This window comes from Leptonychotes weddellii, chromosome 4 (genome assembly GCF_054177405.1).
Source record: "Leptonychotes weddellii isolate Sample4059 chromosome 4, ASM5417740v2, whole genome shotgun sequence".
Taxonomy (NCBI): domain Eukaryota; kingdom Metazoa; phylum Chordata; class Mammalia; order Carnivora; family Phocidae; genus Leptonychotes; species Leptonychotes weddellii.
The window spans coordinates 115198504-115214287 of NC_138372.1; positions in this window are offsets into that span (position 1 = coordinate 115198504).

The window sequence follows — 15784 nt, forward strand, 5'->3', positions numbered from 1 at the left end:
AATAATTGTTTTGAGAATTGATATTATTTTCTTAATGCTATGTCCATAGATTTGATAGGAAATTAATAGATCATGAGAATATTAAAATATAAGGTTATTTATGCATGTAAGGGAAATGTATTTTTTAAAAAGATTTTATTTATTTGAGAGAGAGCAAGAGAGAGAGCGAGCATGTGTGCAAGCATGGTGGGGGAGCTGGGGGCGGGGAGGGACAGAGGGAGAGGGAGAAACAGATTCCCCACTGAGCGGGGAGCCCACATGGCTCTTTCCCAGGACCTTGGGATCATGACCAGAGCTGAAGGCAGACGCTTAACTGAATGAGCCACCCAGGCGTCCCAAGGGAAATGTATTTTTGTGAAAAACCTATTACATAGTAATTACTATAAGAGAGGTCTTGTTACTTTGTAAAAAGCCCCAATATTATGATTACTGAGTGCTCAGAAATGTTCCTTGAAGTTATAAACAGATCTAACTAATAGACATGGTGAGGTAAGCAGTTTATAAATGTCTTGGAGGGGTTTTTAATTTGGGTTGCCCAACTGAAAATGGAGTGTTATTTGGCATGTCTATGGATATAATGGTATGCAGGGCAATAGGGCTATGGCCTAATTCAGCCAGAGAACATGTGTTAACAAATTGGCTGTGTCCATGATGAATTATGCCTGAAAGAAGTTAACTGAGTGCAATCTACTGGCCATGGTCATAGAGCAACACAGCTTTTTTTTCTTCCCACCAGGCTGACTTTTCTTTTGGCACAGCACTTAACAAACTCCACATGCAAAATTGGATGATCCTGATTGTTGTAAAATGGACTCAACTTGTACATTTTGGGAAAAGGAAGAAATGCTTGGATTAAATCTTGTGTGTTAATTTTTTGGAATGTGTGTGGATCAGATTCTGGGAAGGAAATTGATAGCTTCATGGTGAAATGTTGGCATACCATTTCTAACATTCATTTGTCAGTTAAAAGAGGAAGTATTCAGAGTCAAAAACACTGATTTATTTGCTACCTACAAAGACAATGAATGGATGAAATGAGTGTGTCATTGTAATATTTGGAATTAAAGTCCAATGTAAAGTCAAGCTATTTAATTAGTCCTTAAGCCAGTTGGTTGCAATGGAGTCTTCATTTCTTTCTAATCTTTATTAGGTTTAGTAAGAAAGCAGAGGTTGTCTGTTAGTACAGAGTCATCTTTATGTAGAATAAAAGTATGGATTTAAAATCTAGAGCATAGGTTCACTAGAAATTATTTCATACCTTTCTCTTGAAATTCTTTTAATAATACTTTTCTAATTTTTTTTTCTTTGCCCAAAGGATGGACACAAGTCACCTTTAACAGCATGTTTGTTTTTTTGAGGTCACACCTCAAATTTCATGCTTGACTGAAGTTCTCAACTGATGATTTGCCAGCTTTCTACATTAAAAGTGCCAATAAGACCTTACATTTCTAAGAAAAATAGCATATGAACTGTGTATCCAAAACATTTATTACAGACTGGACTAGAATATGCTTCAGTAGCAAAGAATGCCCAAATTATCAGTGGTTTATCATAGCAAAGATTTAAGTCTCACTCATGCTACATGTCCACAAAGGATCTCTGCACAGGTTGACAGAGATTCCCTTTTGACAGATGCTTTCATGATTACATGGGAAAAGGAGCATGTTATATCATACCCTGGCACTTAAAGCTGCCACTTCATATCCATTCACATTTTATTGACCAAAACAAGTCAATATTTGCCTGTCCCCAGGTCTCAAACATTTTCTCCTGTGTTTTCTTCTAGAAGCACTATAATTTTCATGTTTAAGTCTGTGAGCCATTTTGGGCAATTTTTGTGTGTGATATGAGGTAAGGATTGAATTTCATTTTTTTTCCCATATGGCTTTCCAGTTGTTCCAGCACAATTTGTTGAAAAGACTGTTCTTTCCCCATTGAATTATCTTAGCACCTTTGTAAATAATAAATTGACCATATATATATGTGTATATATATATATATATATATATATATATATATGCATACCCATAGCCACTGGTCTCTTCTGTTCTGTTGCTCTTTATGTCAGTCAGTACATACTCTTCTGATAACTGTACCTGTAAGTATTGAAATAAGTAGTGTAAGTTCTACAGCTTTGTTCTTCAAAATTGTTTTCATTGTTCAAGGTCTTTTAATGTTCCATATAAATATAATTAACCTGTCAGCCTTTACAAAGAAGCCTCCTGGGATCTTAATTAGGATTACATTAATCTTTTTGGATCAATTTAGGAAGGGATGATTTATATCTTAACCCTATTGAGTTTTCCAATATTTCCTTATCTGTATAGGTCTTCATTTTTTCTCAGCAATATTTTATAAATTCAGTGTACATATTTTTATTAAATTTATCCTTAAGTATTTAATTTTCATGTTAATCAAATGGTATTATTTTCTCAATTTCTCTAATTGTTCATGCTAGGGTATATAAATACAACTAATTTTTAAATATTGATCATGTGGCCTATAAACTTGCTAAATTCACTTATTAATTCTAGTAGCTTTTTCTTCATAGATTTCTTAGCATTTTTTATGTACACAATAATTTCTTTTGCAAATTAAGATAGTTTACTTTTTCCTTTTCAAACTGTATGTCTTTTTTCTTTTTTCGCATTATTTCACTAGTAGCACCTCAAACACAATGTTGAACAGAAGTTGTTAGAGCAGATATCTTTGCCTTGTTCCTGATCGTTGCAGGGGTGGGGTGGAATACTGTCTTCATTATTAAGTATGATGTTAGCTGCAGGTTTAGTAGATACCCTTCATCAAGTTGAGGAAGTTTCCTTCTAGTCCCAGTTTTCTGAGATTTAAAAATTATGAATGGGTATTGAAGTTTGTAAAATACATTTTCTACATTTATTGAGATGCTCAGATATCTTTTCTCCTTTATTCTGTTAATATGGTGAATTACATTTTTTTTTTTCCATATGTTATACCACCTTTGTATTCTTGGGAAAACCCCACTTAGTCATAATGTATTATACTTTTTATGTATCGCTGGATTTAATTTGCTTATATTTTATTAAGATTTCTGCCTCTATGTACATGAGAAATATTACTCTTAAATTTTCTTTTCTTGTAATGTCCTTGCCTCTTATTGTTATCAGGGAAAGAATTGTCTCATAAAGTCAGCTGAGAAAAGGTCCCTCCTCCTCTATTAGATTCTAAGTTCTTTCTAAAGAACTGATATTATTTCTCTCTTAAATATTTGAAATAATAATAATGAACTTGAGTAAGTGAAGCCATCTGGGCCTGAAATTTTATTTGTGAGAAGGGATTAATTCTAAGTCAATTTCTCTAATTGATATGGCAGCTATTTAGAATTTCTTTTTCTTCTATAATCAATTTTGGTAATTTGTGTCTTTAAGGAATTTGTTCCATCTAAGTGATCAGAAATTTTTTCCCCTAGATTTCTTTATAGTAGTCTCTTATTCTAAGTGTCTGTAGAATCTTCATGATTTTCCTTCTTTTGATCCTAATATTAGTAATTGAGTTTTTTCTTTAAACTAGAATTTCTTCTCAACTTTATCAGACTTTTCAAAGAACTGGTTTATATTTCATTGCTCTTTCCCTTTTTTTGGCCTTGTTTTTATTGTGTTCCACTCTTAATTATTTATTTTCTCCTATTTACTTTAGGTTTAATTTGCTTTTCTTTTCCTAGTTCCCTAAAATGGATAGACAATTGATTATTGGAACTTTCTTCTTTTCTAACATAAGCATTTAAAGCCATAAATTTCTCTGTAAACATTGCCTTAAATGACCCCACAAATTTTGACAAGTTTGTTATCGTTCTCCTTTATTTATTTATTTATTTATTAAAGATTTTATTTTATTTTATTTTATTTTTTTTAGGCAAACAAAAAGCAGAATGCTTTTTATTCATTTTGGGGTTACTAATCTAAAGTTAATACAAGAAGTAGATCCTTTATTTATTTATTTGACAGAGAGAGACACAGCGAGAGAGGGAACACAAGCAGGGTGAGTAGGAGAGGGAGAAGCAGGCCACCCACTGAGCAGAGAGCCCGATGGGGCTCGATCCCAGGACCCTGGGACCATGATCTGAGCCGAAGGCAGATGCTTAATGACTGAGCCACCCAGGCGCCCCGGTTTGTCATCATTTTCCTTTAGTTCAAGATGTTTTCTAAGCTCCCTAATGATTTTTCCCCCCACAAAATCAAGTTGGTTCCTTGACGTATGGATTATATAGAAAGGTATTGCCAAGTTCCACATATTTTGGAATGTTCCAGATATCTTTCTGGAATTGAATTCTATTTTAATTTAGTTGTGGTTCCAGAATGTACTTTGTATAATTTTATTTTCATTAGATTTATTGAAACTTATTTTATGGCACTGAATTTATTAAGACTTATTTTGGTGAATGTTATATATATGTGTTTGAAATTTATGGTATTTTGCTAATAATAATAGAGTACTCTGTAACTGTCAGTTGGGTCAAACTTGATTGATAGTGTTAAGTCTTCTTTGTCCTTACTGATTTTTCCTTCCTGTTTCTACCAGTTACAGAGACAGGAGTATTGAAATATCTCTCGACAGTTGTGGACTTCTCTATTTTTTCTTTCAGTTTGTCAGTTTCTGCTTCATATGTTTTGAAGCTGTTACTAGGTGCATAGATATTTATGATTATTACACTTTCTTGGTGAACTGATTACTTTATTACTATGAAAAGTTTCTCTTTATTCCTGGTAACATTCTTATTTTTCTGAAGTCTACTTTGTCTGATATTAATATAGTTAGCTTTCTAATAAACAGTTGTTGCAGTTTTTTCCATGTTTTTCCTTTTGATCTATCAGTGTATTTCATGTGAATTTCTTGTAGACAGCATGTAATTGGTTCTTGGTTTTTATTCAGTCTCACAATTCTGCATTAAAAATTTTTTTTGCATTTGAGTGTAGTTGACATATAATGTTCATTAGTTTCAGGTGTGTAACATAGTGATTTGACAAGTTTAAACATTATGCTATGCTCAGCACAAGTGTAGCTACCACCTGTCACCATACAAGGCTATTATAATAACACTGACTATATTCCCATGACTTATGTATTTACATGTACACACACACACACTCACCTCCACCACCACCATTACATCTTATTGTCTGTTTTTCTATTGATGGACACATAGGTTGCTTCCATATCTTGTTACATTGTATAATGCTGCTATAAACATAGGGAAGGATGTAAATATTTTTCGAATTAGTTTTTGTTTTCTTTGGGTAAAATACCCAATAGTGGAATTATTGGATCATGTGGTTTTTCTATTTTTAAATTTTTGAGAAACCTCTGTACAATTTTCCACAATTGCTTCCAGTTTACATTCCCTTCAACAGTGTATGAGGGTTTCTTTTTTTCCACATCCTCACCAACACTTATTTCTTGTCTTTTTGATTTTAGCCATTCTGACAGGTATAAGATGTGTGGTTTTGATTTGCATTTCCCTGATGATTAGTGATGTTAAGCATTTTTTCATGTGTCTGTTGGCCATTTGTATATCTTTTTTGGAGAAATGTCTATTCAGGTCTTCTGCCCATTTTTTAATCAGATTGCTGTTTTGTTGTTGAGTTTTATAAGTTCTTTATATATTTTGGATGTTAACCCCTTATCAGATAAATGATTTTGCAAGTATCTTCTCCCATTCAGTAGGTTGCCTTTTTGTTTTGTTAATGGTTCCTTTTGCTGTGCAAAAGCTTTTTAGTTTGATGTAGTCACAAGAGTTTATTTTTGATTTTGTCGCCCTTGCTTCAGCAGACATATCTAGGAAAATGTTTCTATGACTGATGTTAGAGAAATTACTGTTTGTGTTCTCTTCTAAGATTTTTAAGGTTTCAGGTCTCACATTTAGTTTTTTGAGTATTTTGACTTTATTTTTGTAAGTGGTGTTAGAAAGTGGTCCACTTTTATTCTTTTACATGTAGCTGTCCATTTATTCCAGCACCATTTACTGAAGAGACTGTCTTTTCCCTGTTGTAAATTCTTGTATTGATATATGTATCTATTTTTCTGCTAATACTCTACTGTTTTGATTACTATAGCTTTATATTATAACTTGAAATCTGGGATTGAGATACCTCCAGCTTGTTTTCTCTTTCTCAAGATTGCATTGGCTATTTGGAGTCTTTTGTCATTCCATACAGATTTTAGTATTACTTATTCTAGTTTTATGAAAAATGTTGGTATTTTGACAGGGATTGCATTGAATCTCTAGATTTCTTTGGGTGATATGAATATTTTAACAATATTAATTCTTCCAATCCTTGAACATGGAATATCTTTTCATTTGTATCATCTTTAATTTCTTTCATCATTGTTTGATAGTTTTCAGAGTACAGGTCTTTTCAGCTCTTTAGTTAAATTTATTCCTAGGTATTTTTTTTGGTGCAATTATAAATGGGATTGTTTTTCTTAATTTCTCTTTCTGCTTCTTCATTATTAGTGTGTAGAAATGCACCAATTTCTCGGTATTAATTTTGTATTTTGCAACTTTACTGAATTCATTTATTACTTCAAGTATTTTTTTTGTGTGTGTGTGGAGTCTTTAGGGTTTTCTATATATAGTATCATGTCATCTGCAAATAGTATAAGTTTTACTTCTCCCTTACTGAATTGGATGCCTTTTATTTCTTTTTGTTGTCTACTTGCTGTCTATTCCAGTACTTTGTGGAATAAAAGTGGTGAGTGTGGACATCTCTGTTTGGTTCCTGACTATAGAGGAAAAGTTCTCAGTTTTTACCCATTCAGGATGATATTAGCTGTAGGTTTTTCATAAATGGCCTTTATTGTGTTGAGGTATGTTCCCTCTAAGCCTACTTTGTTGAAGGTTTTTATCATGAATTGATAAAAGATGCCTTTTTGCATTTATTGAAATGATCGTATGGTTCTTATTCTTTCTTTTATTAATATGGTGTATCACATTGATTGATTTGTGAATATTGAAACCACCCTTGCCACAGGAATAAACTGCACTTGATTGTGGTGAATGATTTTTTTAAATGTATTGTTGGATTTGGTTTGCTAGAATTTCATTGGGAATTTTTGCATCCATGTTCATCAGGGATATTGTCTTGTGGTGCCCTTTATTTTAATGGAGTTTTTATCTGGTTTTGGTATCAAGGTAATGCTGGCCTTGTAGAATGAATTTGGAAGTTTTCCTTCCTTTTCACTTTTTTGGAATAGTTTGAGATTTATAGGTATTAACTCTTCTTTAAATGTTTGATAGACTTTACCTGTGAAGCCATCTGGACCTGGAGTTTTGTTTGTTGGGAGTTTTTTGATTACTGATTCAATTTCTTTGCTGGTTATTTGTTCAAGTTTTCTATTTCTCCCTGTTTCAGTTTTGGTAGTTTATATGTTCCTAAGAATTTATCTATTTCTTCTAGGTTGTCCAGTTTGTTGGCATATAGTTTTTCATAATATTCTCTTACAATTGTTTGTATTTCTGTGGTATTGGTTGTTATTTCTCCTCTCTCATTTGTGATTTTATTTATTTAGGTCCTTTCTCTTTTCTTTTTGATAAGTCTGGCTAGAGGTTTATCAATTTTATTAATATTTTCAAAGAACCACCTCCTGGTTTCATTTATCTGTTTTATTTTTTTGTTTGTTTGTTTGGTTTTAGTTTCTATATCATTTATTTTGGCTCTAAGTTTATTATTTCCTTCCTCCCTTCTGCTGGCTTTAGGCTTCTTTTACCGTTCTTTTTCTAGCTCCTTTAGGTGTAAGTTTAGGTTGTTTATTTGAGATTTTTTGCTTCTTGAGGTCGGTCTGTATTGCTGTATACTTCCCTCTTGGGACTGCTTTTGCTGTATCCCAAAGGTTTTAGACCATTATGTTTTCATTTTCATTTGTTTCCTTGTATTTTTTTTTTTTTAATTTCTTCTTTGATTTCCTGGTTGACTCATTCATTGTTTAGTAGCATGTTGTTTAACTTCCATGTATTTGTGGTCTTTCCAAAGTTTTTCTTGTGGTTGACTTCTAGTTTCATAGTGTTGTGGTCAGAAAAGATATACAGTATGATTTAAATCTTTTTGAATTTGTTGAGGTCTGTTTTGTAATGTAATGTGTGATCTGTTCTGGAGAGTGTTCTATGTGCACTTGAAAAGAATGTATATTCTGCTGTTTTAGGATGGAACACTCTGATTATATCTGTTATGTCCATCTGGTCCAGTGTATCATTCGAAGCCATTGTTTCCTTGTTGATATACTGTTTAGTTGATCTGTCCATTGATGTAAGTGGGGTGTTAAGGTCTCCTAAAATTTTTGTATTACTATCAATGAGTTCCTTTATGTTTGTTATTAATTGTTTTATATATTAGGGTGCTCCCATGCTGGGTGCATAAATATTTACAATTGTTATATCTTCTTGTTGGGTTGTCCCCTTTATGATTATATAATGCCCTTCTTTGTCTCTTGTTACAGTCTTTTTTTTTTTTTTAAAGATTTTATTTATTTATTTGACAGAGAGAGACACAGCAAGAGAGGGAACACAAGCAAGGGGAGTGGGAGAGGGAGAAGCAGGCTTTCCACCGAGCAGGGAGCCTGATGCGGGGCTCGATCCCAGGACTCTGGGATCATGACCTGAGCCGAAGGCAGATGCTTAACAACTGAGCCACCCAGGCGCCCCACAGTCTTTGTTTTAAAGTCCAGGTTGTCCGATGTAAGTATTGCTACTCTGGCTTTCTGTTGACATCCGTTTGCATGATAAATGTTTCTCTGTCCCCTCACTTTCAGTCTGCAGGTGTCTTTAGGTCTAAAATGAGTCTCTTGTAGTCAGCATATAGATGGGTCTTATTTTTTTTTTATCCATTCTGACACCCTATGTCTTTTAGTTGGAGTGTTTAGTACATTTACATTCAAAGTAATTATTGATAGACATATTTATTGCCATTTTATTACTTGTTTTGTCATTGTTTCTGGATATTTTCTCTGATCCTTTCTTGTCTTTGTCACTTTTGGTCTCTCCTTTGCACTGAAAGAGTTCCCTTTAATATTTTTTGCAGGGCTTGTTTAGTGGTCATGAATTCCTTTTGTTTTTGTGATTCTGGGAAACTCTTTATCTCTCCTTCCACTCTGAATGATAGCCTTGCTGGATAGAGTATTCTTGACTTCAGATTTTTCCTGTTCAGCACTTTGATTATATCATGTCACTTTCTTCTTGCTTGCCAAATTTCTGTTGAGAAATCTCCAGCTAACCTTATGGGTTTTCCTTTGTAAGTTAAGGACTTCTTTTGTCTTGTTGATTTTAAGATTTTTTCTCTATCCCTGCATTTTGCAAATTTAATTTTATTTTGCAAATTTAATATGTCTTGGTGTTGGCCTGCTTTTTTTGATTTTGGTAGCAATTATCTGTGCTTCCTAGATCTGGATGTCTGTTTTCTTCCCTAGATTAGGGAAATTTTCTGCTATTATTTTTTGAAATAAATTTTCTGACCCCTTTTCTCTCTTCTTCTGGGACTCCTATAATATGAATGTTATTATGTTTGATGGAGTCACTGAGTTTTCTAAGTCTTTTCTCATGTTGCATAATTATTCTTTCTCTCTTTTGTTCAGGTTCTTTATTTTCCATTATTTTGTCTTCTAGGTCACTACTTTATTTCTCTTCTTCTTCCAGCTTGCTGTTCATTGCATCAAGCCTGTTTCTGATCTCATTTATTGCATTCTTCATCTCTGACTGATTCTTTTTTAACTCTTATCTCTTTGTAAGGGTCTCACTGATGTCTTTTATTCTTTTCTTGAGCCTGGTGAGTATCCTTATGATTGTTGCTTTAAATTCTCTATCAGGCATGTGTTACTTATATCTGTTTTGCTTAGATCTCTGGCCGTGGCCTTATCTTGTTCTTTCATTTGGGATAAATTCCTCTGTCTTGGCATTTTGTCTGAGTTTCTGCATGTCTCCTGCCCCTGAAAGTAATGGCCTTGTGAAGAAGAGGTCATATAGTGCCCAGGGCCTGGTCCTTCAAGGAATGTCTCTGTGTGTGCTGTGGGCACTCTGCTATTGTGTTTTTGCTGTTCTGTCCTTCAGGCCAGTCATCTGTGGAGGCTTTCCTTGCCTGCTGTGGGCAGCATTTTGTCCCTGGCCTGAATGTGGTAAGTGTTAACTAGGTGTGCTCTGGTCTGCTTGTGAAATGAGACCTGACACGAACTCCACCAGAATTGGGGCCCTATGGAACTCTGGTCCAGAGACATGGTATGGGCAGGGGTTTGTGCTGGTCTACTGGGAGAGGGGGCCACTGCATTGGGACTAAGGCAAGCTTGACTGAGAAGTAACAACAGTAGTCAGTTAAGAAAGAAGGCAAATTATTTCAAGTGGTTTTCCTTGGCTTCTGATGAGTTGAAAATATTATTGATATTTCTCAATCATTTCTGTTATTCAAAGATTAAATACCAAGTTTGAAGTGATAAAGTATTAGCCCTATGAATAGTTTGCATGGAATAGCTACAGGTGAGAATATTTTCAAATAAGTTATGAAATGCTAATACAATACAACCTGAAAATGATATCTTCTAAAAAATGTGTTACAACTGATAGTGGTAAAAATACCTGTGAAGCAGGAAAGTTTTGGTTGAACAAATTAACAAAGCTTTTGAAGACAAAAGCTGTTTAAAGTCTTTGGTTATTCAGTAGTACTTCACAGGAAATATTTCAGTCTACCATTTGTTACTGAACCGGTAGTGTTAACAGTGGATTTCATTCACTCTTGTGACTTAACCACTATGAGTTCTGTGAATTTTTGTCAGAAATAGAAGAGAAATATCCTAGCTTGCTCTTCTGCATAACAGTTCAATGATTTAGCAGTGGTAATGTTTTATTGTGGTTTTTTTGAGCTCAAGGCCAAGATTGAAATTTTTCTGAAAGAGAAGAATCTCTTTGGATTACTATTATCAAGCACTGAATAGCTTTGCAAATTGGCTTTTGCTGCAACTTATAAATTTTATTAGTGAGTTCAACCTAAAATTACAAGGAAAACAGTGCTTACATGAGTAACTTGTACTGAGGCAAAGTCATCTTGGTTTTTGTTGTTTGAATCACAAGTAATGTCAAGCTACTTTATATACTTTCTGTACTGTTGAAAGTTAAAACAAGAAATGAGATCTTCATTCCTACACAAATTTGTAGCAGGTATTTTTCCCAGCAGCATTTTTTGGCCTATGAAGCAAATGTATAAAGATAAATATACTCAATTAAAACCATATAATTAGAATGATGATCAACATCAGTATTTGGTAGTACCTATCTTTGTGAAAGACATTTTCAAAGATAAAAAAATCTATAAAATCTCATTAGAGATCAACATTAACAGGTGTACATTACAATTATTTTTTAAAATTTATTTTTTATATTGAGTTATAAAGTACACATCATAAAATTCATCATTTTAAAGTATACAATTTTGTAGTTTTTAGTATTTTCACAAAGTTGTACAATTACTATCTAATTCTACCACATTTACTTCCATACCAAAAAAACCCTGATACCCATTAGTAGTCACTAATTTCCCCCTTCTCCCCATCCCTTGCAACTACTACTTACTTTTTGTCTCTATGGATTTGCTTATGCTGAACATTTCATATAAATGAAATCATATAAATGGCCATTTGTATCTGGCTTCTTTCACTTAGCATAATGTTTTCAAGATTTATCCAGTGGTATCCAGTTTCATTACTTACGTTCCTTTTCCTGGTTGAGTAACATTCCATTGTATGTGTATACCACATTTGTCCAGTCATTAGTTGATGGATATTTGGGTTGGTTACATGTTTTTTGCTATTATGAATAGTACTCCTAGGAGCATTCATGCACAAGATTTTGTTTGAGTACCTATTTTCAATATTTTTTTGGTATATACTTCATAGTGGAATTTCTGGGTGTTGTGGGTTAAATTTTATTTTCCCAAAAGATATGTTGTAGTCCTAACCTTTGGTACCTGTGACATGACCTTATTTCAAAATAGGGTCTTTGCAGATATAATCAAATGAAGATTAGGTCATACTAGATTAAGGTGAACTCTAATCAAGTGATGGATCTCCTTATAAGAAGAGGGAGATTTGGACAGAGAGACAGACATACACAGAGAGGAGGCAGCTACGTGAAGACAGAAACACAAATTGAAGTGATACAACTCTAAGCCAAGGAAGGCAGGGATTGCTGACAACCACCAGAAGCTAGAAGAGACAAGGAAGGATTCTTTCCTAGCATTTTCAGAGGGAGCATGGTATGAAATCACACTTTGATTTTGAATTTCTAAACTTCATAAATGTAAAGCAATAAATTTCTGTAAGTCATCCAGTTTATGGTAATTGTTATGGAAGACCTAGGAAACTAATACACTGGGTCATGTGATAATTCTATGTTTAACTTTTTTAGAAATGTCAAACTGATTCAATAGCAGGTGTACCATTTTACAATCCCATCAGCAATGTTTGAGGGCTCCAGTTTTTCCACATCCTCACCAACAAATGTTTTCTTTCTTTTTTTTTAAATTATAGCCATTTTAGTGGGTGTGAAGTGCTAGCTCATGGTGGTTTTGATTTGCATTTCCTTAATGAGCAATGATGTTCAGCATCTTCATTCCCTTGCATGTTGATATTCAGTTGTCCCAGCACCATATGCTGAAAAGAGTATTCTTTCTCCATTGAATGACCTTGGTAGCTCTCTCTAAAGCCAATTGACTATACATGTATGTGTTTACTTCCAGAATCTCAACTTTATTCCTTTGATATATATATATATATCTTTATGCCAGTATCACACTGTCTTGATTACTATTGCTTTGTAGTAGAATTTGAAATCAGAAAGTGTGAATCTCCCAACTTTGCTCTTATTTGTCAGGAGTGTTTTGCCCATTCTGGGTCCTTTGTAATTCCATATGAATTTTAGGATCAGCTGTATAGTTCTGTAAAAGAAAAGGCAGTTTGAATTTTGAAAGGGATTGTGTTGAATCTCTGGATCAATCTGGGGACTACTGGTATTTTAACAATATTAAATGCTCCAGTCATTGAACACAGGATGTTTATCTACCACTTATTTATGTCTTTAATTTCTTTCAGTGATATTTTGTAATTTTCAGTGTAAATTCTTATACTTCTTATGTTAAATTATACCTAAATATTTGGTTTTTATTTGATGTTTTTGTAAATGAATTTGTTTTCTTCATTTTCAGACTGTTCATTGACAGGGTATAACTGATTTTTGTGTATTGATCTTACATCCTGAAACTTTGCTAACCTTACTTATTAGTTCTAATAGATTTTTTCTTTTTTATTTATAAAGGTAAACTTGTTATATAACATTATGTTTCAGGTGTACATTATAGTTTGACATCTGTATACACTACAAAGTTATCACCACTAAAAATCTAGTTATCATCCATCACTATACAATTGACCCCCTTTATTCATTTCACCCACTCTCCACACCCCTTCCACTTTGGTAACCCACATTCTAGTCTCTGTATCTATGAGTTTATTTTTGTTTTATTTGTTTTTTTTGGTGTGTTTTTTTTTTTCACTCTTTTTTATGAGTGAAATCATGTTGTCTTTCTCCATCTGACTTATTTCACTTAGCACAATAACTTTAAGGTTCATCCATGTTGCCACAAATGATTTTGTTCCTTTTTTTATGGCTGAGAAGTATTCCATTCTGTATTCCACATTTTCTTTTTTTTTTTCTTTAAAGATTTTATTTATCCATTTGAGAGAGCGAGCGAGAGAAGGAGAGAGCAGAAGCAGGGCAAGGAACAGAGGGAGGAGAAGCAGACTCCCCGCTGATCAGGGAGCCCAATGTGGGGTTTGATCCCAGGACCCTCCCTGGGATCATGACCTGAGCTGAAGGCAGACACTTAACCAACTGAGCCACCAGGCACTCCTATACTCCACATTTTCTTTCTCCATTCATTTATTGATGGGCATTTAGGTTGTTTCCATTTCTTGGCTATTGCAAATAATGCTACAATTTGAATATAGGGGTGCATATATCTTTTTGAATCAGCATTTTTTATTCTTTGGATAAATCCCCAGAAGTGGAAGGTCTAGATCATATGGTAGTTCTAACCTTAGTTTTTTTGAGGCATCTACATACTGTTTTTCATAGTGTCTATACCAATTTACATTCCCATCAACCATTACAATGGTTCCCTTTTCTCCTCATCCTCTCCAACCTTTATTATTTCTTTTCCTTTTGATAATAGCCATTCTAACTGGTGTGAGGTGATAGCTCATTGTGGTTTTGATTTGCATTTCCCTAATAATTAGTGTTGAAGATCTTGTCGTGTGTCTGTTAACTATCTGTATGTCTTCTCTGGAAAAATGTCTGTTTAGCTCCTCTGCCCATTTTTCAATCAGTTTTTGTTGTTGTTGTTGTTGTTGAGTTGTATGAGTTCTTTATATATTTTTGATATTAAGCCCTTGTCAGATATATGATTTGGAAAAATAACCTCCCATTCAGTAGTTTGTCTTTTGGTTTTGATAATGATCTCTTTTGTGTACAGAAGTTTTTTGGTTTGATATAATTCCGTTTGTTTATTTTTGCTTCTGTTTCCCTGGCCTTTGGAATCAGATTCACAAAAATATCACTAAGAACAATGTCAAGGAGCTTACTGCCTATGTTTTCTTCTAGGAATTTTATGGTTTCAGGTCTTATATTCAAGTCTTTAATAATCCATTTTGAGTTAATTTTAATGTATGATGTAAGATAGTTTAGTTTCATTCTTTTGCATGTTGCTGTCCAGTTTTCCCAACACCATTTATTGGAGAGACTGTCCATTCTCCATTGTATGTTCTTGGCTCCTTGGTGGTAAGTTAATTGTCCATAAAAGTGTTGGCTTGATTCTGAGCTCTCTATTCTGTTCCATTGATTTGTGTATCTGTTTTTATGCCAATACCACACTGTTTTGATTACTATGGCTTTGTAGTATAGTTTAAAATCAAGAAGTGCAATAACTTCTGCTTTGTTCTTCTTTCTCAAGATTGCTTTGGTTATTTGTGGTTCCATACAAACTTTATAATTATTAGTTCTAATTCTGTGAAAAATGCCATTGGAATTTTGATAGAGATTGCCTTGAAACTGGCCTGCTTTGGGTAGTATGGACATTTTAACAATATTAATTTTTCTATTCCATGAGCATAGCATATCTTCCCATTTACTCATGTTTTCTTCAATTTTTTCACTACTGTCTTATAGTTTTTAGTGTATAAGTCTTTTATATCATTGGTTAAATTAATTCCTGGGTATTTTATTCTTTTTGATTTCTTAATTTCTCTTTCTGATAATTCATAGATATTAGTGGAAGATTTTGTGGGAAGTTTTGTGATTACTAACTAAATCTCTTTGCTTGTTATATGTGTATTCAGGTTTTTAATTTCTTCTTTTTTTGGAATTTTGAGATTTTTTCATTTGAAGGTAAACCTTAATGCTATTAAATTCACAAATATGCTAATTTAAATACCCAATTCTGTTTATCTAAAACACACATTGCAAACATACAAATATCTATTCTCTCCACATGTCAGAGCCTATTCATTTCATGGTTTGGAAATGCAGAGAATAGATTCCCCTTAAACTGCAAGTCAGCAGGTGTTTCTTTACAGTTAACTTTAGCAAAATTCATACAAAATAGTAATTAACAATGATCTTCTTTACTTGTTAACTCACAAGGAAACACCTTCAAAACTGCATTTTGTTAAAGTTTCTGTACTAAAATGTAGAAAAACTGAACTACACAAATATTGAAAAGTTAAA